We start from the raw sequence: 25,689 nt of genomic DNA on the forward strand, positions 1-25,689 counted from the left end.
TCACCATCACCATCACCACACCATCATCACACCATCACCACACAGTAACCTCACCATCACCAAACCATCACCACACAGTAACCTCACCATCACCATCACCCACACCATCACCACACCATCATCATACCATCACCATCACCACACCATCACCATCATCACCATCATCACACCATCACCACACCATCACCACACAGTAACCTCACCATCACCATCACCACACCATCATCACATCACCACACCATCACCATCATCACACCATCACCACACAGTAACCTCACCATCACCATCACCCACACCATCACCACACCATCATCATACCATCACCACACCATCATCATACCATCACCATCACCACACCATCACCACACCATCACCATCATCACCATCATCACCACACCATCACCACACAGTAACCTCACCATCACCACACCATCATCACATCACCACACCATCAAACCATCACCACACTATCATCACACCATCACCACACTATCATCACAACATCACCACACAGTAACCTCACCATCACCACACCATCATCACATCACCACACCATCACACCATCACCACACTATCATCACACCATCACCACACTATCATCACAACATCACCACACAGTAACCTCACCATCATCACACCATCACCTCATCACCACACCACCATCACACAGTAACCTCACCTCACCATCACCATCATCACACCATCATCACACCATCACCACACTATCATCACACCATTACCACACAGTAACCTCACCATCACCACACCAACACCTAAGCATCACCACACCATCATCATACCATCACCACCATCACACCAGCACCATCACGATCATCACACCATCACCACACCATCATCACACTATCATCACAACATCATCACACAGTAACCTCACCATCACCACACCATCAAACCATCACCACACTATAATCACACCATCACCACAACATCACCACACAGTAACCTCACCATCACCACACCATCATCACATCACCACCCCATCACCATACCATCATCACACCATTACCATACCATCACCACAACATCATCACACCATCACCACACCATCACCACACCATCACCTCATCACCACACCATCATCACACAGTAACCTCACCATCACCATCATCACACCATCACCCACACCATCACCACACCATCACCCACACCATCACCACACCATCACCACACAGAAACCTCACCATCACCACACAGTAACCTCACCATCACCACACCATCATCACACCATTAACACACAGTAACCTCACCATCACCACACCAACACCAACACCACATCATCATCACACCACCATCACCACACCATCATCACACCATCATCACCACACCATCATCACACCATCACCACACCATCACCTCACCATCATCACATCATCACCTCACCATCACCTCACCAACATCATCACACCATCACCACACCATCACCACACCATCACCACATCATCACCACACCATCACCACACCATCACCACACCATCATCACCACCATCACATCATCACCTCACCATCACATCATCACCACCAACCTCACCATTACCACACCATCACCATCACCATCATCACCACCACCACACCATCACCATCACCATCATCACCACCACCTCACCATCATCACATCATCACGTCACCATCATCACACCATCACCAACCATCATCACACCATCACCTCACCATCACCACACCATTACCACACCACCATCATATCATCACATCATCACATCACAATCACCACACCGTCACCACACCATCAAACCACCAACATCATCACCATCACCACACCATCAAACCATCACCATCACATCATCACACCATCGCCACACCATAGCCACACCATCACCACACCACACCATCAACCTCACCACACCATCACCACACCATCACCACATCATCACCTCACCATCATCACACCATCACCTCACCATCATCACATCATCACGTCACCATCACCTCACCAACATCATCACACCATCACCATCACCATCACACCACCACCCATCACCACCACCCATCACCACACCACCACACCTCCCATCACCACCATCACCATCACCTCACACATCACCACCACCTCACCATCACCACCATCACCACACCATCACCATCATCACATCATCACCACACCATCACCATCATCACATCATCACCTCACCATCATCACATCACAATCACCACACCGTCACCACCATCAAACCACCAACATCATCACACCATCACCACACCATCAAACCATCACCATCGCCACACCATCACATCATCACATCATCACACCATCGCCACACCATCACCACCAACCTCACCACACCATCACCACACCATCATCACACCATCACCACACCATCACCATCACCACACCATCATCACACCATCACCACCATCACATCATCACCTCACCATCACATCATCACATCACACCATCACCATACAATCACCACAACATCACCACACCATCACCACACCATCATCACACCATCACCACACCATCACCACACAGTAACCTCACCATCACCATCACCACACCATCATCATACCATCACCACACCATCACCACACCATCATCATACCATCACCATCACCACACCATCACCATCATCACACCACCATCACCACACCATCTGTAGTGGCTTCCTTTCGTCTTTACCATAGCCACTGCCCAAGCCTGAAGCGGGGTTGTTTGGTACGCATACAGTCCACACTCAAGGTTTCCAAACGGCCAAACATTCCATGACATCCAGGGATATGGTGCAACAAAAATGTTTATTCTTCTTATATCTAACAAATAAATGATTCTCCAATCAACTTAAAGCACAAAATACTTGATATGGAAAATACATATTATGACATGTCTGTATGTCAGTATGTCTGTATGTCTGTATGTCTGTATGGTCAAAAAACTATACCGCTCCCGCATCGAGCAAGGACTCCCTCTCCCGAAGGCCCAACTTCCTGCCTTTATCCTAACACACTTACCACAATACAATGAATAGGCAAGAGGGGGGGCCAAAAACTAAGTTACACTAACAACAAATGAATATATCTCAATCAGGTAAATATAAATCATAAAGGTACGTACCTAATATTTCATCATTTACATTAATATTTAATACATTTACACAAATATACATGGAGCTCCATATGTTCGGTCTTTTATACAAATATGTCCAAATCGGCTCTAACATACCGGCCCCTAATTGTTGACTGCACTGAATGCACAACAATTACTTTAAATTCAAACGTAGAGCCAATACACAAAACATTCTATACCAGAGCACTATTGCAGTTCATAGCTATATACAAATATACAAGGTACCATATAGGAAAATAGTCCATAGATCTCAGTCTGAGTTGAAGTGTAGAGGTGTTCAACTTCGAAAAATGTCAAGAGTTTGACGTCCAAAAATGTATGACATCAAAGAATGTAAGAGTACGACATCAACGAATCAGAGGTGCACGTGATTCTAAGATGGAGCACTGTGTGTGTGTGTGTGTGTGTGTCACTCCGTCGCCTCAAGGAGCAGACAGAGTTTATTGATAGGTCTCTGTAAGATATTGGTCTTAGTCTTAACCATGACGCTCCGGACAAGACCTTTGGCCCCTGGCAAAGCCTCCACCACACGCCCCATTAGCCAAGAGTTCCTTGGGGCGGTGTCATCGACGATGACCACGAGGTCACCAGGACTGAAGTTTCTCTTAGTTTTGTTCCACTTGTTCCGCTCCTGCATAAGTGGAAGATACTCCTGATTTCCTAGTATGAATGCAATGTGAACCTTTTCCATACCGTTTGTGAACCTAAGGTAACTTGCCGTGCCATAACCTTGTTCACTTGCATCACCCAAGTGATGCAGCTGTGCCGCCTTGACTTGACCAAAGTTCTCAGGCATCATACACCTGTCTATCTGGAATCTGGAGAGCTGGTCCAGCTCTGAGAGCCATCTCTGCCATGAAATAGAGTGTTCTTCAGGGATGACTTCGTCCCATCCACACTTTAGCTTGCAGAGCACTTGAAGGATTTGCTTTGCCTTTAATACAAATGGGGCGAGGAAACCTAATGGATCATAAATAGAGCTGACAGTTGAGAGAATACCTCTTCTTGTAAGGGGTCTGTTCTTGACAGTGACTCGGAAGGTAAATGCATCACTTTCAATGTTCCATCGGTTCCAAGTGCTCTTTCAACAGGCAGCTTTTCTCTGTCCAGGTCCAGTTCTTTTATCTGCTTGGCCTTGTGTTCATCAGGGATAGAAGCCAGCACAGTGCGGCTGTTGCTGACCCACTTGGTCAATTTGAACCCACCCTGAGAGCACACATCCCTGAGGTTTTCGTGAGAGCTATGGCTTGTTCTTCTGTGGCCACTGACTTGAGGCAGTCATCAACATAGAAGTTGGACTTGACTGTTTGAATTACCTCTTCATCGTACCTCTCACAGTTGTCTTCTGCAGTCTTTCGCAGTGCAAAGTTTGCACAACTTGGAGAGGATATAGCACCGAAAAGATGTACTGTCATTCTGTACTCCTCCAATCTTTTGTTAGTATCACCATCCGGCCACCATAGGAATCGCAGGAAGTCTAAGTAGTCTTCATGGACACGTACTTGATGGAACATTCCTTCGATGTCTGCCATCATGGCAATGTGCTCTTGCCTAAATCTTAGCAAGACTCCTATAAGCGTGTTTGCCAGGTCAGGGCCTTGAAGGAGTTCACTGTTAAGAGATGTACCTTTATAGGATGATGAACAGTCAAACACTACTCGTATCGTTCCTTTGCGCTTATGGTGAACGCCATGGTGTGGTATGTACCATACCTTGCCTTTCTCTCTGAGGAGCTGTTCTTGTGGTACCTTCTCGGCGTAACCTTTTGTTATCATCTCTTCCATGAAGCCTTTGTACTCTGCAGCGTAACCTTTGTCCTTCTTGAATTACCTGATAATATTTAGAGCCCGCTGCTTTGCCATGTCACGATTGTTTGGCAGGACAACATCCTTTTTGCGAAAGGGCAACGGTAAGTAGTAGTGATGGTCTTTGAGGGTTATGGAACTTGATACGATCTCCATAAACCTACGATCCTCAGCTGACATCTCACTTTTCTCTTCATACCCGCTCTCAGGGAAGTCATGGTTGTACTGATTTACAAGAAGAACCCCCAGGTCGGCAATTGAGATACGATTGGCCATCACCGTAGTGTGCCCAGATTCTTCTGCCATGGTACAATTGTTAAGAGGACCGTTCATCACCCATCCAAAGAGGGTTTTCACTGCATACGGTCCGTTGCCTTGGCTATTTATGATTTTCCAGGGTTCCATTGCCTTTGGAGCATTTACGCCAATCAGGAGTTCGATGTCGGCGTCAATTTCCTTCAACTGAACTTCTTTCAGGTATGGCCACCTTTTGAGATCTTTCTGAGTGGGAATGTTCTCTCTTGTCACTGGGATCTTATTTTGGGTGTAGACCTTTGGTAATGCAAGAAATGTGTCACCTTCCACATTGCCAATCTCTAATCCAGATATCTCAAAGCTCTTGGTAGGACTCTCCTGCCCCATTGTGCGTAGCAGAATTTCAGTCTCACTGCCTTTAGCTTTCAACTGCCTCATGAGTCTCTCCGTACAAAATGTTGCTGAGCTACCAGAATCGAGAAATGCATAGGTTAACGTAGACTTGCTTCCATTTGCCATCTTTACTTGAACTGGCACAATCGCAAGTGCACAATCTGTACCGGCCCCGGTATCTTCACCAGCTTCCAGTGAAACAAGAGCACTGCTGACAGTCTCCTCCCGCTTTACTGCTACACCCCTCGTATCTGCCTTCAGAGATCTAAATCTCTCTCTTCCTTCAATGTGCAGGATAGTGGGGTGCTTTCTTTGACATTTCTGACAGGTCATCCTTCTTTTACATTCTTTGCTTAAGTGTCCTCTCATCAAACATCCAAAACAAAGGCCTTTTGATCTCAGAAACTCAACCTTGGCTTCGTGTGGCTGTGCCTTCACCTGTTGGCAGTCGACCAGGAAATGCTCACCAGCGCAAAATACACATGAGATACTGGGTGCATCAGAAGGGTAGGCACCTGGTTTCTTGACTTTGAATGTTTGTTCTTTTAGATGTTTTTTCGAGTCACAATCTGCCAGTACATCTACTGCAGTGGCAAAGCTGCTTCCCCTACTCTTGGACTTGAACTGCTGTTTAAAGTCAGCTTCTGTTTTGGTTTTAAAAACCTTTTGTTGGTCAGGGGATCTTGGATATCTCCGTACAACGGATCCTGCAGTATTTTTGCCTGTTTTTCCATGAACGTCACAAGGTCACTGAACTGGGCCCTCAGGTGGCTTCTCTCTAAAATATCACATGCCGTAGACCTCCATTTTTCCCTTAGTTTGTAGGGAAGTTTTGACATGATCAACTTTATGTTGGAGGAAGATTAAGCTCTTCCATGTTCTGTAGGTCTTGCATAGCGTTACAGCATCCTCTAAGATAGAGTGCATAGCCACCCAGTCCCTTTCCATCATCCGGTTTGATGTTTATCCAGTTCCAAGCTTTTTCCATGTAAGCAGTGGTGACTTTGATTTCATTGCCAAAGTGTTCCTTTAACAACCTCTTAGCCTCTGCATAGCCTCTTCTGGCTTCCATATGCAGACAACTACAGACTAGATCCTTGGGCTGACCAGAGGTGTACTGTTCCAGGTAATAGAGCCTATCCTGGTGGCTGCTTGTCTTATCTTCTATTCCATGCTCAAATGCACGCATAAATGGCCTAAAGTTTAGAGGATCACCGTCAAACATAGGTATCTCCCGAACAGGGAGTGTGGCCTGTTTGTGCTGTAGTACAAGGAGGTCAGCAATTTCATTCTGCCTTTGCATGACAGTAGAGAGGTTATCATGGCTGGTATTATGGCTGATACCCGCAGTGTTGATTCTGTGTTGATTGCTAGACCTTGATGTTGGCTGCTGAAGGGTGTGGTTTATGACGGTTTTCTGAATAGGTTTTGATGGCTTTGTGGTCGGTTGTTGTAAAACTCTTTGTAGTGGGGTCTTTGGAACTGCACCTAATGCAGCAAATGCAACAGGTGATGGTTCAGGTTCCTTATAGACCTCGGGTTCCTGGTTCTCAAAATAAGAGTTCATTCCATCTTCTTGGCTTAGAAAATGGGCTGCCACAGAATGGGATTGAGAAGTTGACTCAACACTCTCCAGAACCTTCAGTTTGGCATTATATGCTGCTATGTCCGTTTCCAGTGCCATTTTTTCCATCCTAACATTCAGTTGAGCTTTCTGTTGTTCCAGTTGAGCTTTCTGTTGTTCCAGTTGAGCTTTCTGTTGTTCCAGTTGAGCTTTCTGTTGTTCCAGTTGAGCTTTCTGTTGTTCCAGTTGAGCTTTCTCCAGTTCCAATGCATGCTTGTCCTGTAATGATGCTTGGCGAGCTAGTAGAGCTGCTCGTTCTGCCTCAGCTTTTAGGCGTGCAGAGGACACTGAGGAAGCAGTTTTAGAAGACTTCGTTTTACTTGATGTTTTTGACACATTGGAAATGCTGTCGTGTGGTTCAATGAGCGTTTGTGGCTCGATTTCAGCTTTTTTCCATATTTCCACCTCTTTCAGGAAATGTTCATAAGTTCTCATTCTTGGTTGATAATAGTTAATGCTCTCCTGTTCGTGTTCCTCCTCTGTGACCAGCTCTAGCACAGAATTATGAGCATTCTTAAAGTCATTGAGAACAGCATGGAATGCTTCAAGACTCTCATCCACAGTTTCAATGTTTCCTCCATCAACAAGAAGGGCTTTTATTTCATTCATTTTGCGTGTACATACTCCAAGTTTGCCTCTCCGGGCTGCATAGAGTGAATTTAGATGCTCCTCTGCCCTCTCCAGTGGAGTCTTATTTGGGATTTCATCCTCCATCATTCACTTTTAGTTCACTCAATTTACAATGATACAGTTGTTGGTTTTTGATTGTTAAACGTAATGCCCCTTTAGACCTCCTTTAATGCTTTAAAACACAGTCCTCCATTTCAGCATATTGACCCATTTGAATTGAACATGTGCAAGTTCGGCATTTTAGATGCGTTTTAAACATTTCATCCCATTATAAGTTGTCCCTTTAATGAAGTTTAAACACGCAGTATCTTTAGATCGCATTCGTTGCGTTGATGCATTGCATTTCCACGTTAGGCCAAATATTAGACATACGATTAGGCTACATTGTGCGTAGGATCTCAGTGTTTCCCAAACTTAAACTTCTTAATTGTTTTCACAACGCTGTGTTTTGAATTCCATTCCCAAGTTTATCAAACATTCCAATTAAAAGCACATTTGCGCTTCCATAATATGCATGATCAAATGATCGCATTGAACAGGGCAGCTCATTCATTCGCAGTGGTTACTCACGGCTGGCGAATTCTAGGAGTTCAAATCCTTCCAAGCGAGCTGTCCTTACGATCCGAATGCAATTACACATAGAACAATATCCAGCGATTTCCTTCCGATAGTAATCCTTCACGGAGTTTTTTGACTTGAATGTAGTGGCTTCCTTTCGTCTTTACCATAGCCACTGCCCAAGCCTGAAGCGGGGTTGTTTGGTACGCATACAGTCCACACTCAAGGTTTCCAAACGGCCAAACATTCCATGACATCCAGGGATATGGTGCAACAAAAATGTTTATTCTTCTTATATCTAACAAATAAATGATTCTCCAATCAACTTAAAGCACAAAATACTTGATATGGAAAATACATATTATGACATGTCTGTATGTCTGTATGTCTGTATGTCTGTATGGTCAAAAAACTATACCGCTCCGCATCGAGCAAGGACTCCCTCTCCCGAAGGCCCAACTTCCTGCCTTTATCCTAACACACTTACCACAATACAATGAATAGGCAAGAGGGGGGCCAAAACTAAGTTACACTAACAACAAATGAATATATCTCAATCAGGTAAATATAAATCATAAAGGTACGTACCTAATATTTCATCATTTACATTAATATTTAATACATTTACACAAATATACATGGAGCTCCATATGTTCGGTCTTTTATACAAATATGTCCAAATCGGCTCTAACACCATCATCATACCATCACCATCACCACACCATCACCATCATCACACCACCATCACCACACCATCATCACACCATCACCATCATCACACCATCACCACACCATCACCACACCATCACCTCACCATCATCACATCATCACCTCACCAACATCATCACACCATCACCACAGCATCACCACACCATCACCACATCATCACACCATCACCACACCATCACCACACCATCATCACACCATCATCACCACCATCACATCATCACCTCACCATCACATCATCACCACCAACCTCACATCATCACCACACCATCACCATCACCACCACCACACCATCACCCTCACCACACCATCACCACCATCACCATCACACCATCACCTCACCTTCACCACACCATCATCACATCATCACATCACAATCACCACACCGTCACCACACCATCAAACCACCAACATCATCACACCATCACCTAAGCATCACCACACCATCATCACACCATCATCACACCATCACCACCATCACACCATCACCACACCATCACCATCACCACACCATCATCACAACATCACCATCATCACACAGTAACCTCACCATCACCACACCATCATCACACTATCATCACAACATCACCATCATCACACAGTAACCTCACCATCACACCATCACCACACCATCACCATCATCACACCATCACCACACAGTAACCTCACCATCACCACACCATCAAACCATCACCACACTATCATCACACCATCACCACACTATCATCACACCATCACCACACCATCACCACACTATCATCACAACATCACCACACAGTAACCTCACCATCACCACACCATCATCACATCACCACACCATCACCACACTATCATCACAACATCACCACACAGTAACCTCACGATCACCACACCATCACCACACCATCACCTCACCATCACCATACCATCATCACACCATCACCTCATCACCACACCATCATCACACAGTAACCTCACCATCACCACACCATCATCACACCATCACCACACCATCACCACACCATCACCTCACCATCATCACATCATCACCTCACCATCACCTCACCAACATCATCACACCATCACCACACCATCACCATCACCACATCATCACCACACCATCACCACACCATCATCACACCATCACCACACCATCACCATCACCACACCATCATCACACCATCACCACCATCACATCATCACCACACCATCACCACCAACCTCACCATCACCACACCATCACCCTCACCACACCATCACCACCATCACCATCACACCATCACCTCACCTTCACCACACCATCATCACATCATCACCTCACCATCATCACATCATCACATCACAATCACCACACCGTCACCACACCATCAAACCACCAACATCATCACACCATCACCACACCATCAAACCATCACCATCACCACACCATCACATCACCACATCATCACACCATCACCACACAGTAACCTCACCATCATCACCACACCATCACATCATCACACCATCGCCACACCATCACCACCATCACCACACCATCACCATCACCACACCATCACCTCACCATCATCACACCATCACCACACCATCACCACACCATCACCATAACCACACCATCATCACACCATCACCACCATCACATCATCACCTCACCATCACATCATCACATCACACCATCACCATACAATCACCACCATCACCACACCATCACCACACCATCATCACACCATCACCCACACCATCACCACACCATCACCACACAGAAACCTCACCATCACCACACCACACCACCATCATCACACCATCACCACACAGTAACCTCACCATCACCACACCATCACCTCACCATCACCACACCATCACCACACCATCACCACACCAGAACCCTCCATCACCACACCATCACCATCACTATCATCACACCATCATCACACCATCACCACACTATCATCACACCATTACCACACAGTAACCTCACCATCACCACACCAACACCACACCATCACCATCACCACACCATCACCTCATCATCACACCATCACCTAAGCATCACCACACCATCATCACACCATCATCACACCATCACCACCATCACACCATCACCACACCATCACCATCACCACACCATCATCACACTATCATCACAACATCACCATCATCACACAGTAACCTCACCATCACCACACCATCATCACACCATCATCATACCATCACCATCACACCATCACCACACCATCACCATCATCACACCATCACCACACAGTAACCTCACCATCACCACACCATCAAACCATCACCACACTATCATCACACCATCACCACACTATCATCACAACATCACCACACAGTAACCTCACCATCACCACACCATCACCACACTCATCATCACAACATCACCACACAGTAACCTCACGATCACCACACCATCACCACACCATCACCACACCATCACCTCACCATCACCATACCATCATCACACCATCACCATACCATCACCACAACATCATCACACCATCACCACACCATCATCACACAGTAACCTCACCATCACCATCATCACACCATCACCCACACCATCACCACACCATCACCACACCATCACCACACAGAAACCTCACCATCACCACACCATCACCACACCACCATCATCACACCATTACCACACAGTAACCTCACCATCACCACACCATCACCTCACCATCACCACACCATCATCACACCATCACCATCACCACACCATCATCACACCATCATCACACCATCACCACACCATCACCTCACCATCACCTCACCAACATCATCACACCATCACCTCACCATCACCACAACATCATCACACCATCACCATACCCTCACCACAACATCATCACACCATCACCACACCATCACCACACCATCATCACACCATCACCTCATCACCACACCATCATCACACAGTAACCTCACCTCACCATCACCATCATCACACCATCACCACACCATCATCACCACACAGTAACCTCACCATCACCACACCAACACCACACCATCACCTCACCATCACAACACCATCATCACACCATCACCTCATCATCACCACACCATCATCACACCATCACCACACCATCACCACACAGAAACATCACCATCACTATCATCACACCATCATCACACCATCATCACACCATTACCACACAGTAACCTCACCATCACCACACCAACACCACACAATCACCTCACCATCACCACACAATCATCACACCATCACCACACCATCACCTCATCACCACACCACCATCACACAGTAACCTCACCACACCATCACACCATCATCACACCATCACCACACCATCATCACACCATCATCACACCATCACCTAAGCATCACCACACCATCATCACAACATCACCATCATCACACAGTAACCTCACCATCACCACACCATCATCACACCATCATCATACCAACACACCATCACCATCACCATCACCACACCATCAAACCATCACCACACTATCATCACACCATCACCACACTATCATCACAACATCACCACACAGTAACCTCACCATCACCACACCATCACCACACTATCATCAAACATCACCACACAGTAACCTCACCATCACCACACCATCGCCACACCATCATCGCACCATCACCATACCATCACCACAACATCATCACCCATCACCACACCGTCACCACACACAGTAACCTCACCATCACCATCATCACACCATCACCCACACCATCACCACACCATCACCACACAGAAACCTCACCATCACCACACCATCACCACACCACCATCACCATCACACCATTACCACACCAACCACACCATCACCACACCATCACCACACCATCACCACACCATCACCACATCACAACACCTCACCATCACCACACCGTCATCACACCATCATCACACCATCACCACACCGTCACCTCACCATCACCATCACCATCATCATCACACCATCACCGTCACCATCACCACACCATCACCACCATCATCACACCATCACCATCGCCTCACCACAACATCATCACACCATCACCACACCATCACCACACCATCATCACACCATCACCTCGTCACCACACCATCATCACACAGTAACCTCACCTCACCATCACCATCATCACACCATCACCACACCATCATCACCACACAGTAACCGTCGTCACCATCACCACACCAACACCACACCATCACCATCACCATCACCGTCACCATCGTCACACCGTCACCGTCATCATCACCACCGTCGTCACACCATCACCACACCATCACCACACAGAAACATCACCATCACTACATCATCACACCATCGTCACACCGTCGTCACACCATTGCCGCACAGTAACCTCACCGTCACCGCACCATCACCACACAGTCACCTCACCGTCACCACACAATCATCGCACCATCACCACACCATCATCACACCATCACCTCATCACCACACCACCGTCACACAGTCGCCTCACCACACCATCACACCATCACCACACCATCACCACACCATCGTCACACCGTCATCACACCCGTCACCTAAGCCGCACCACACCATCGTCACCCATCGTCGCACCGTCACTACCGTCGCACCATCACCACAAAATCACCACCCATCATCACACTATCGTCACAACATCACCATCACACACAGTCACCTCACCGTCACCGCCCGTCATCGCACCGTCGTCGTCACCATCACCGTCGCACCATCATCACACCATCACCACCAGTCACCTCACCATCACCACACACCATCACCACACCATCACCACCACAGTCACCTCACCATCACCATCACCACACCATCAGACCATCACCACACTATCATCACACCATCGTCGCACCATCACCGCACAGTAACCTCACCATCACCACATCACCACACCATCACCACACTACACATCACCACACAGTAACCTCACGATCACCACCCATCACCACACCAATCACCTCACCATCACCATACCATCATCACACCATCACCATACCATCACCACAACATCATCCACCATCACCACACCATCACCACACCATCACCATCACCACACCATCATCACCAGTCACCTCACCATCACATCAACCACACCATCACCACACCATCACCACACAGAAACCTCACCATCACCACACCATCACCACACCGTCACCACACCATCAAACCACCAACATCATCACACCATCACCACACCATCAAACCATCACAATCGCCACACCATCACCATCACCACACCATCACCACCATCATCACACCATCACCATACCATCACCACAACATCATCACACCATCACCACACCATCACCACACCATCATCACACCATCACCACAGCATCACCACACAGAAACATCACCATCACTATCATCACACCATCATCACACCATCATCACACCATTACCACACAGTAACCTCACCATCACCACACCAACACCACACAATCACCTCACCATCACCACACAATCATCACACCATCACCACACCATCATCACACCATCACCTCATCACCACACCACCATCACACAGTAACCTCACCACACCATCACCATCACCACACCATCACCACACCATCACCACACAGTAACCTCACCATCACCATCACACCATCACCACACCATCACCACACAGTAACCTCACCATCACCATCACCACACCATCAAACCATCACCACACTATCATCACACCATCACCGCACCATCACCACACAGTAACCTCACCATCACCACATCACCACACCATCACCACACTATCATCACAACATCACCACACAGTAACCTCACGATCACCACACCATCACCACACCCTCACCACACCATCACCATACCATCATCACACCATCACCATACCATCACCACAACATCATCACACCATCACCACACCATCACCACACCATCATCACACCATCACCTCATCACCACACCATCATCACACAGTAACCTCACCATCACCATCAACCACACCATCACCACACCATCACCACACAGAAACCTCACCATCACCACACCATCACCACACCGTCACCACACCATCAAACCACCAACATCATCACACCATCACCACACCATCAAACCATCACAATCGCCACACCATCACCATCACCACACCATCACCACCATCACATCACACCATCACCATACCATCACCACAACATCATCACACCATCACCACACCATCACCACACCATCATCACACCATCACCACACCATCACCACACCATCATCACACCATCACCGCACCTTCACCATCACCACACCATCATCACACCATCACCACACCATCATCACACCATCACCACCATCACATCATCACCTCACCATCACATCATCACCACCAACCTCACCATCACCATCACCACACCACCATCATCACACCATCACCACACAGTAACCTCACCATCACCATCATTATCACCACATCATCACCTCACCATCATCACACCATCATCATCACACCATCACCACACCATCACCACACCATCATCACATCATCACCTCACCATCACATCATCACCACCAACCTCACCATCACCACACCATCACCATCACCACACCATCACCCTCACCACACCATCACCACCATCACCATCACACCATCACCTCACAGTAACCTCACCATCACCACCATCATCACCCATCATCACACCATCACCACACCATCACCACACAGTAACCTCACCATCACCATCACCCACACCATCACCACACCATCACCACACCATCATCATCACCATCACCATCACCATCATCACACCATCATCACACCATCACCACACAGTAACCTCACCATCACCACACCATCATCACATCACCACGCCATCAAACCATCACCACACCATCACCACACCATCACCACACTATCATCACAACATCACCACATCATCACCACACAGTAACCTCACCATCACCATCACCACACCATCGCCGTCACCGTCACCATCACCGTCGCCGTCACCACCGTCGTCACACCGTCACCACACCATCACCGTCACTATCACCATCACCATCACCACCATCACCACACCGTCGTCACATCACCACCGCCACCGTCACCACCCATCACCACCGCACCGTCATCACCGTCACCACACCATCATCACACCATCACCTCATCACCACACCACCATCACACAGTAACCTCACCTCACCATCACCATCATCACACCATCACCACACCATCACCACACCATCACCACACAGAAACCTCACCATCACCATCACTATCATCACACCATCATCACACCATCACCACACTATCATCACACCATTACCACACAGTAACCTCACCATCACCACACCAACACCACACCATCACACCATCACCACACCATCATCACACCATCATCACACCATCACCACCATCACACCATCACCACACCATCATCACACTATCATCACAACATCACCATCACCACACAGTAACCTCACCATCAAACCATCACCACACTATCATCACACCATCACCACACCATCACCACACTATCACCACACCATCACCACACAGTAACCTCACCATCACCACACCATCATCACATCACCACACCATCACCACACTATCATCACACCATCACCACACAGTAACCTCACGATCACCACACCAACACCACACCATCACCTCACCACACCATCATCACACCATCATCACACCATCACCATCACCACACCATCATCACACCATCACCACACCATCACCACACCATCACCTCATCATCATCTCACCATCACCTCACCAACATCATCACACCATCACCACACCATCACCACCCCATCACCACACCATCACCACATCATCAGCTCACCATCATCACACCATCACCACACCATCACCATCACCACACCGTCGTCACACCATCACCACCATCACATCATCACCTCACCATCACATCATCACCACCAACCTCACCACCACCACACCATCACACTCACCACACCATCACCACCATCACCATCACCACACCATCACCACACCATCACCACACCATCACCATCACCACACCATCACCATCACCACACCATCACCATCACCATCACACCATCACCACACCATCACCACACCATCACCACACCATCACCACACCATCACCACACCATCACCACACCATCACCACCATCACATCATCACCTCACCATCACCATCACCACACCATCACCACACCATCACCACACCATCACACCATCACCATCACCACCACACCATCACCACACCATCACCACATCATCACCACATCATCACCTCACCATCACATCATCACCACCAACCTCACCATCACCACACCATCACCACCACCACACCATCACCCTCACCACACCATCACCACATCACCATCACCCATCACCTCACCTTCACCACACCATCATCACATCATCACATCATCACATCACAATCACCACACCGTCACCACACCATCAAACCACCAACATCATCACACCATCAAACCATCACCATCGCCACACCATCACCACCAACCTCACCACACCATCACCACACCATCACCTCACCATCACCACACCATCATCACACCATCACCACACCATCACCACACCATCATCACACCATCACCTCACCATCATCACATCATCACCTCACCATCACCTCACCAACATCATCACACCATCACCTCACCATCACCATCACCATCACCACACCATCACCACACCATCACCACACCATCACACCATCACCACCATCACATCATCACCTCACCATCACATCATCACCACCAACCTCACCATCACCACACCATCACCATCACCACCACCACACCATCACCCTCACCACACCATCACCACCATCACCATCACACCATCACCTCACCACACCATCATCACATCATCACCTCACCATCATCACATCACAATCACCACACCATCACCACACCATCATCACACCATCACCTCACCATCACACATCATCATCACCATCACCTCACCAACATCATCACACCATCACCTCACCATCACCACACCATCACCACACCATCACCACACCATCACCACACCATCATCACACCATCACCACCATCACATCATCACCTCACCATCACATCATCACCACCAACCTCACCATCACCACACCATCACCATCACCACCACCACACCATCACCCTCACCACACCATCACCACCATCACCATCACACCATCACCTCACCTTCACCACACCATCATCATCATCACCTCACCATCATCACATCACAATCACCACACCGTCACCACACCATCAAACCACCAACATCATCACACCATCACCACACCATCAAACCATCACCATCGCCACACCATCACATCATCACACCATCGCCACACCATCACACATCACCACCACCATCACCATCATCCAACCTCACCACACCATCACCATCACCACACCATCACCTCACCATCATCACACCATCACCACACCATCACCACACCATCATCACACCATCACCTCACCATCATCATACCATCATCACACCATCACCATCACCACAACATCATCACACCATCACCACACCATCACCACACCATCACCACACCATCACCACACCATCACCACACAGAAACCTCACCATCACCACACCACACCACCATCATCACACCATCACCACACAGTAACCTCACCATCACCACACCATCACCATCACCATCATCACACCATTACCACACAGTAACCTCACCATCACCACACCAACACCACACATCACCTCACCATCACCACACCATCACCACACCATCATCACACCATCACCACACCATCATCACACCATCACCACACCATCAGCACACCATCACCACACCATCACCACACAGAAACCTCACCATCACAACACCATCACCATCACCATCATCACCATCACCACACCATCATCACACCATTACCACACAGTAACCTCACCATCACCACACCATCACCACACCATCACCTCACCATCACCACACCATCATCACACCATCACCTCATCATCACACCATCACCTAAGCATCACCACACCATCATCACACCATCATCACACCATCAACACCATCACACCATCACCACACCATCACCATCACCACACATTCATCACACTATCATCACAACATCACCATCATCACACAGTAACCTCACCATCACCACACCATCATCACACCATCATCATACCATCACCATCACCACACAGTAACCTCACCATCACCATCAAACCATCACCACACTATCATCACACCATCACCACACCATCACCACACTATCATCACAACATCACCACACAGTAACCTCACCATCACCACACCATCACCACACCATCACCTCACCATCACCATACCATCATCACACCATCACCATACCATCACCACAACATCATCACACCATCACCACACCATCACCACACCATCATCACACCATCACCTCATCACCACACCATCACCACACAGAAACCTCACCATCACCATCACTCATCACACCATCATCACACCATCACCACACCATCATCACACCATTACCACACAGTAACCTCACCATCACCACACCAACACCACACCATCACCTAAGCATCACCACACCATCATCACACCATCATCACACCATCACCACCATCACACCATCACCACACCATCACCACACCATCATCACATCATCACCATCACCACCAACCTCACCATCACCACACCATCACCATCACCACGCCGTCATCACCATCACCACACTATCACCACACCATCACCACACAGTCGCCTCACCATCACCACACCATCATCACATCACCACACCATCACCACACTATCATCACACCATCACCACACAGTAACCTCACGATCACCACACCATCACCACACCATCACCTCACCATCACCATACCATTATCACACCATCACCATACCATCACCACAACATCATCACACCATCACCACACCATAACCACACCATCATCACACCATCACCTCATCACCACACCATCATCACACCATGACCACACCATCACCACACAGAAACCTCACCATCACCACACCACCATCATCACACCATCACCACACAGTAACCTCACCATCACCACACCATCACCATCACTATCATCACACCATTACCACACAGTAACCTCACCATCACCACACCAACACCAACACCACACCATCACCTCACCACACCATCATCACACCATCATCACACCATCACCATCACCACACCATCATCACACCATCACCACACCATCACCACACCATCATCATCATCACATCATCACCTCACCATCACCTCACCAACATCATCACACCATCACCACACCATCACCACCCCATCACCACACCATCACCACATCATCACCTCACCATCATCACACCATCACCACACCATCACCATCACCACACCGTCGTCACACCATCACCACCATCACATCATCACCTCACCATCACATCATCACCACCACCTCATCACCACACCATCATCACACAGTAACCTCACCATCACCATCATCACACCATGACCACACCATCACCACACCATCACCACACAGAAACCTCACCATCACCACACCACCATCATCACACCATCACCACACAGTAACCTCACCATCACCACACCATCACCATCACTATCATCACACCATTACCACACAGTAACCTCACCATCACCACACCAACACCAACACCACACCATCACCTCACCACACCATCATCACACCATCATCACACCATCACCATCACCACACCATCATCACACCATCACCACACCATCACCACACCATCACCTCATCATCATCACATCATCACCTCACCATCACCTCACCAACATCATCACACCATCACCACACCATCACCACCCCATCACCACACCATCACCACATCATCACCTCACCATCATCACACCATCACCACACCATCACCATCACCACACCGTCGTCACACCATCACCACCATCACATCATCACCTCACCATCACATCATCACCACCAACCTCACCACCACCACACCATCACACTCACCACACCATCACCACCATCACCATCACACCATCACCTCACCTTCACCACACCATCATCACATCATCACCTCACCATCTTCACATCATCACATCACAATCACCACACCGTCACCACACCATCAAACCACCAACATCATCACACCATCACCACACCATCAAACCATCACCATAGCCACACCATCACCACCAACCTCACCACACAATCACCACACCATCATCACACCATCACCACACCATCACCATCACCACACCATCATCACACCATCACCACACCATCATCACACAATCACCACACCATCACCTCACCATCATCACATCATCACCTCACCATCACCTCACCAACATCACCTCACCATCACCATCACCACACCATCACCACACCATCACCACACCATCACCATCACCACACCATCACCACACCATCACCATCATCACCACCCATCACCACACCATCACCACACCATCACCACACCATCATCACACCATCACCACCATCACATCATGACCTCACCATCACCTCACCAACATCACCTCACCATCACCATCACCACATCATCACCACATCATCACCTCACCATCACATCATCACCACCAACCTCACCATCACCACACCATCACCACCACCACACCATCACCCTCACCACACCATCACCACCATCACCATCACACCATCACCTCACCTTCACCACACCATCATCATCATCACATCATCACATCACAATCACCACACCATCACATCATCACATCATCGCCACACCATCGCCACACCATCACAACCAACCTCACCACACCATCACCATCACCACACCATCACCTCACCATCATCATACCATCACCACACCATCACCATCACCACACCATCATCACATCATCACCTCACCATCACATCATCACATCACACCATCACCATACAATCACCACAACATCATCACACCATCACCACACCATCACCACACCATCATCACACCATCACCCACACCATCACCACACCATCACCACACAGAAACCTCACCATCACCACACCACACCACCATCATCACACCATCACCACACAGTAACCTCACCATCACCACACCATCACCATCGCTGTCGTCGCACACCGTTTACCGCACGGTGAACCTCGCCGTCACCGCACCAACACCACACGTCGTCACCGTCGCCGTCACCATCGCCGCCGTCGTCACACCATCGCCGCACCATCATCACACCGTCACCACACCATCAGCACACCATCACCACACCGTCGCCGCACAGAAACCGTCGCCGTCACTGAGACACCGTCACCGCACCGTCGTCACACCATCACCGCACTATCATCACACCGTTACCGCACCGTAACCTCGCCATCACCGTCACCAACGCCACACCGTCGCCTCACCGTCACCGCCGTCGTCACACCGTCACATCGCGTCGCCTCGCCGTCACCGTCGTCGTCGCCGCACCGTCATCACCCATCACCATCACCATCACCGTCACCCATCGCACCATCACCACACCATCACCATCACCCGCGTTACGTCATCACACTATCATCACAACATCACCGTCACACACAGTAACCTCACCATCACCACACCATCATCACACCATCATCATCCATCACCATCACCACACGTAACCTCACCATCACCATCAAACCATCACCACACCGTCGTCACACCGTCACCACACCATCACCACACCATCACCATCACCACACAGTGAACCTCGCCGTCGCCACACCATCGTCGCACCATCACCACGCCATCACCGTCGCCATCACCGTCCGCCGTCACCGTGGTCACCATCGCCGTCACCGCAACATCATCACACCGTCACCGTCGCCGTCGTCACACCATCACCCATCACCGTCCGTCGCCACACAGTCACCTCCATCACCGTCGTCGCACCGTCACCGCCACCGTCGTCGCACCGTCGCCGCCGTCGTCCCGCCCGTACACCGTCGCCGCCCGTCGCCATGGTCACGTCACCGTCGCACCGTCGCCGCACCGTCGCCACACCGTCGCGCACCGTCACCGCACGCCGTCGTCGCACCGTCGCACCACACAGAAACCTCGCCATCGCCGCACCGTCACCGCACCGCCGTCCGCCCACAGTCGCCTCACCATCACCACACCAACACCGTCACCATCACCTCACCATCACCACACCGTCGTCACACCATCACCATCACCACACCGTCGCCGCACGTCGAAACACCGTCCTCACCATCGTCACCTCACCAACATCGTCGCACCATCACCTCACGTTGATCACCGTCACCGTCGTCATCACCATCGCATCGCCGTCACCATCACCACCGTCACCACCGTCGTCACGCCGTCACGCGTCGTCACCGTCACCGTCGTCGCACCGTCGTCACGCACCGTCGCCATCACCGTCACCACACCACACCATCGCCGCACCATCACCGCCCATCGTCACACCATCACTCATCGTCACCGCACCGTCGTCACCGTCACCACACCGTCACCGTCACCGTCACCACACACGCCGTCGCCATCACCGTCACCGCACACCATCACCGTCGCCACCATCACCACCGTCACCATCACCGTCGCCGCACCATCGCCGCACGTCGTCACACCATCACCGTACGTCGTCGCCCATCACCACGCAGAAACCGCACCGTCGTCGCACCGTCATCACCGTCACTGTCGTCCGCACCGTCGTCGCACCGTCGCCGCATCGCCGCACACGTCACCGTTGCCGCCAGTCGTCACCGTCACCATTGATCACCGTCGCATCACCGTCGTCGCACCGTCGTCACAGAACCTATCGCATCACCACACCATCGCCGCACCATCGTCATCGCCGTCGCCACGCCGTCACCGCACCGTCGCGTCGTCACCGCACCATCACCATCATCTCACCATCACCGCACCGTCATCACACCGTCACCATCACCATCGCCGCACAGTAACCTCACCATCACCACACCATCATCACACCATCATCATACCATCACCATCACACCATCACCACACCATCACCATCATCACACAGTAACCTCACCATCACCACACCATCAAACCATCACCACACTATCATCACACCATCACCACACCATTACCACACGATCACCAACATCATCACACCATCAAACCATCACCATCGCCACACCATCGCCACACCATAGCCACACCATCACCACCAACCTCACCACACCATCACCACACCATCACCACATCATCACCTTACCATCACCACACCATCATCACACCATCACCACACCATCACCACACCATCATCACACCATCACCTCACCATCATCACATCATCACCTCACCATCACCACCATCATCACACCATCACCTCACCATCACCATCACCACACCATCACCACACCATCACCACCATCACACCATCATCACCTCACCATCACATCATCACCACCAACCTCACCATCACCACACCATCACCATCACCACCATCACCCTCACCACACAATCACCACCATCACCATCACACCATCACCTCACCTTCACCACACCATCATCACATCATCACCTCACCATCATCACATCATCACATCACAATCACCACACCGTCACCACACCATCAAACCACCAACATCATCACACCATCACCACACCATCAAACCATCACCATCGCCACACCATCACATCATCACATCATCGCCACCATCGCCGCACCGTCGCCAACCCACCACACCACCACCATCACCTCACCATCACCTCACCATCATCATCACACACCACACCATCACCACACCATCACCATCACCACATCATCACCTCACCATCACATCATCACATCACACCATCACCATACAATCACCACAACATCATCACACCATCACCACACCATCACCACACCATCACCACACCATCACCCACACCATCACCACACCAACACCACACAGAAACCTCACCATCACCACACCATCACCATCACATTGACCACACCATCACCACACAGTAACCTCACCATCACCACACCATCACCATCACTATCATCACACCATTACCACACAGTAACCTCACCATCACCACACCAACACCACACCATCACCTCACCATCACCACACCATCACCACACCATCATCACACCATCACCACACCATCATCACACCATCACCACACCATCATCACACCATCACCACACCATCACCACACAGAAACCTCACCATCACAACACCATCACCATCACTATCATCACACCATCACCACACTATCATCACACCATTACCACACAGTAACCTCACCATCACCACACCAACACCACACCATCACCTCACCATCACCACACCATCATCACACCATCACCTCATCATCACACCATCACCGCATCACCACACCATCATCACACCATCATCACACCATCAACACCATCACACCATCACCACACCATCACCATCACCACACATTCATCACACTATCATCACAACATCACCATCATCACACAGTAACCTCACCATCACCACACCATCATCACACCATCATCATACCATCACCATCACCACACAGTAACCTCACCATCACCATCAAACCATCACCACACTATCATCACACCATCACCACACCATCACCACACTATCATCACAACATCACCACACAGTAACCTCACCATCACCACACCATCACCACACCATCACCACACCATCACCATACCATCATCACACCATCACCATACCATCACCACAACATCATCACACCATCACCACACCAT

The 25,689-nt window shown here is 49.4% G+C and overlaps 1 long non-coding RNA gene and 1 pseudogene across 9 annotated transcripts; both read right to left on the minus strand.

Annotated features, from left to right (window-relative positions):
* Positions 1–3,509: 3,509 nt before the first annotated feature.
* On the minus strand, positions 3,510–4,911 carry LOC127908489 (uncharacterized; annotated as a pseudogene).
* A 4,774-nt stretch (positions 4,912–9,685) lies between these two features.
* LOC127908504 (uncharacterized) lies at positions 9,686–25,292 on the minus strand. 9 transcript variants are annotated; one of them, XR_008067500.1, is made up of 5 exons: positions 24,944–25,292; positions 20,535–20,637; positions 20,014–20,116; positions 16,200–16,265; positions 9,686–10,043 (listed from the first exon to the last, which is right to left on the minus strand). It is a non-coding gene; the product is annotated as an uncharacterized LOC127908504 (long non-coding RNA). The 9 variants fall into 9 exon arrangements; XR_008067499.1 differs by having other exon boundaries at positions 20,535–20,581; positions 24,944–25,291; XR_008067505.1 differs by lacking the exon at positions 16,200–16,265 and adding an exon at positions 11,670–11,738 and having other exon boundaries at positions 9,686–10,013; positions 20,061–20,116; positions 20,582–20,637; positions 24,944–25,291.
* Positions 25,293–25,689: the final 397 nt, after the last annotated feature.

Source organism: Oncorhynchus keta, chromosome 17, assembly GCF_023373465.1.
Source record: "Oncorhynchus keta strain PuntledgeMale-10-30-2019 chromosome 17, Oket_V2, whole genome shotgun sequence".
Classification (NCBI taxonomy): domain Eukaryota; kingdom Metazoa; phylum Chordata; class Actinopteri; order Salmoniformes; family Salmonidae; genus Oncorhynchus; species Oncorhynchus keta.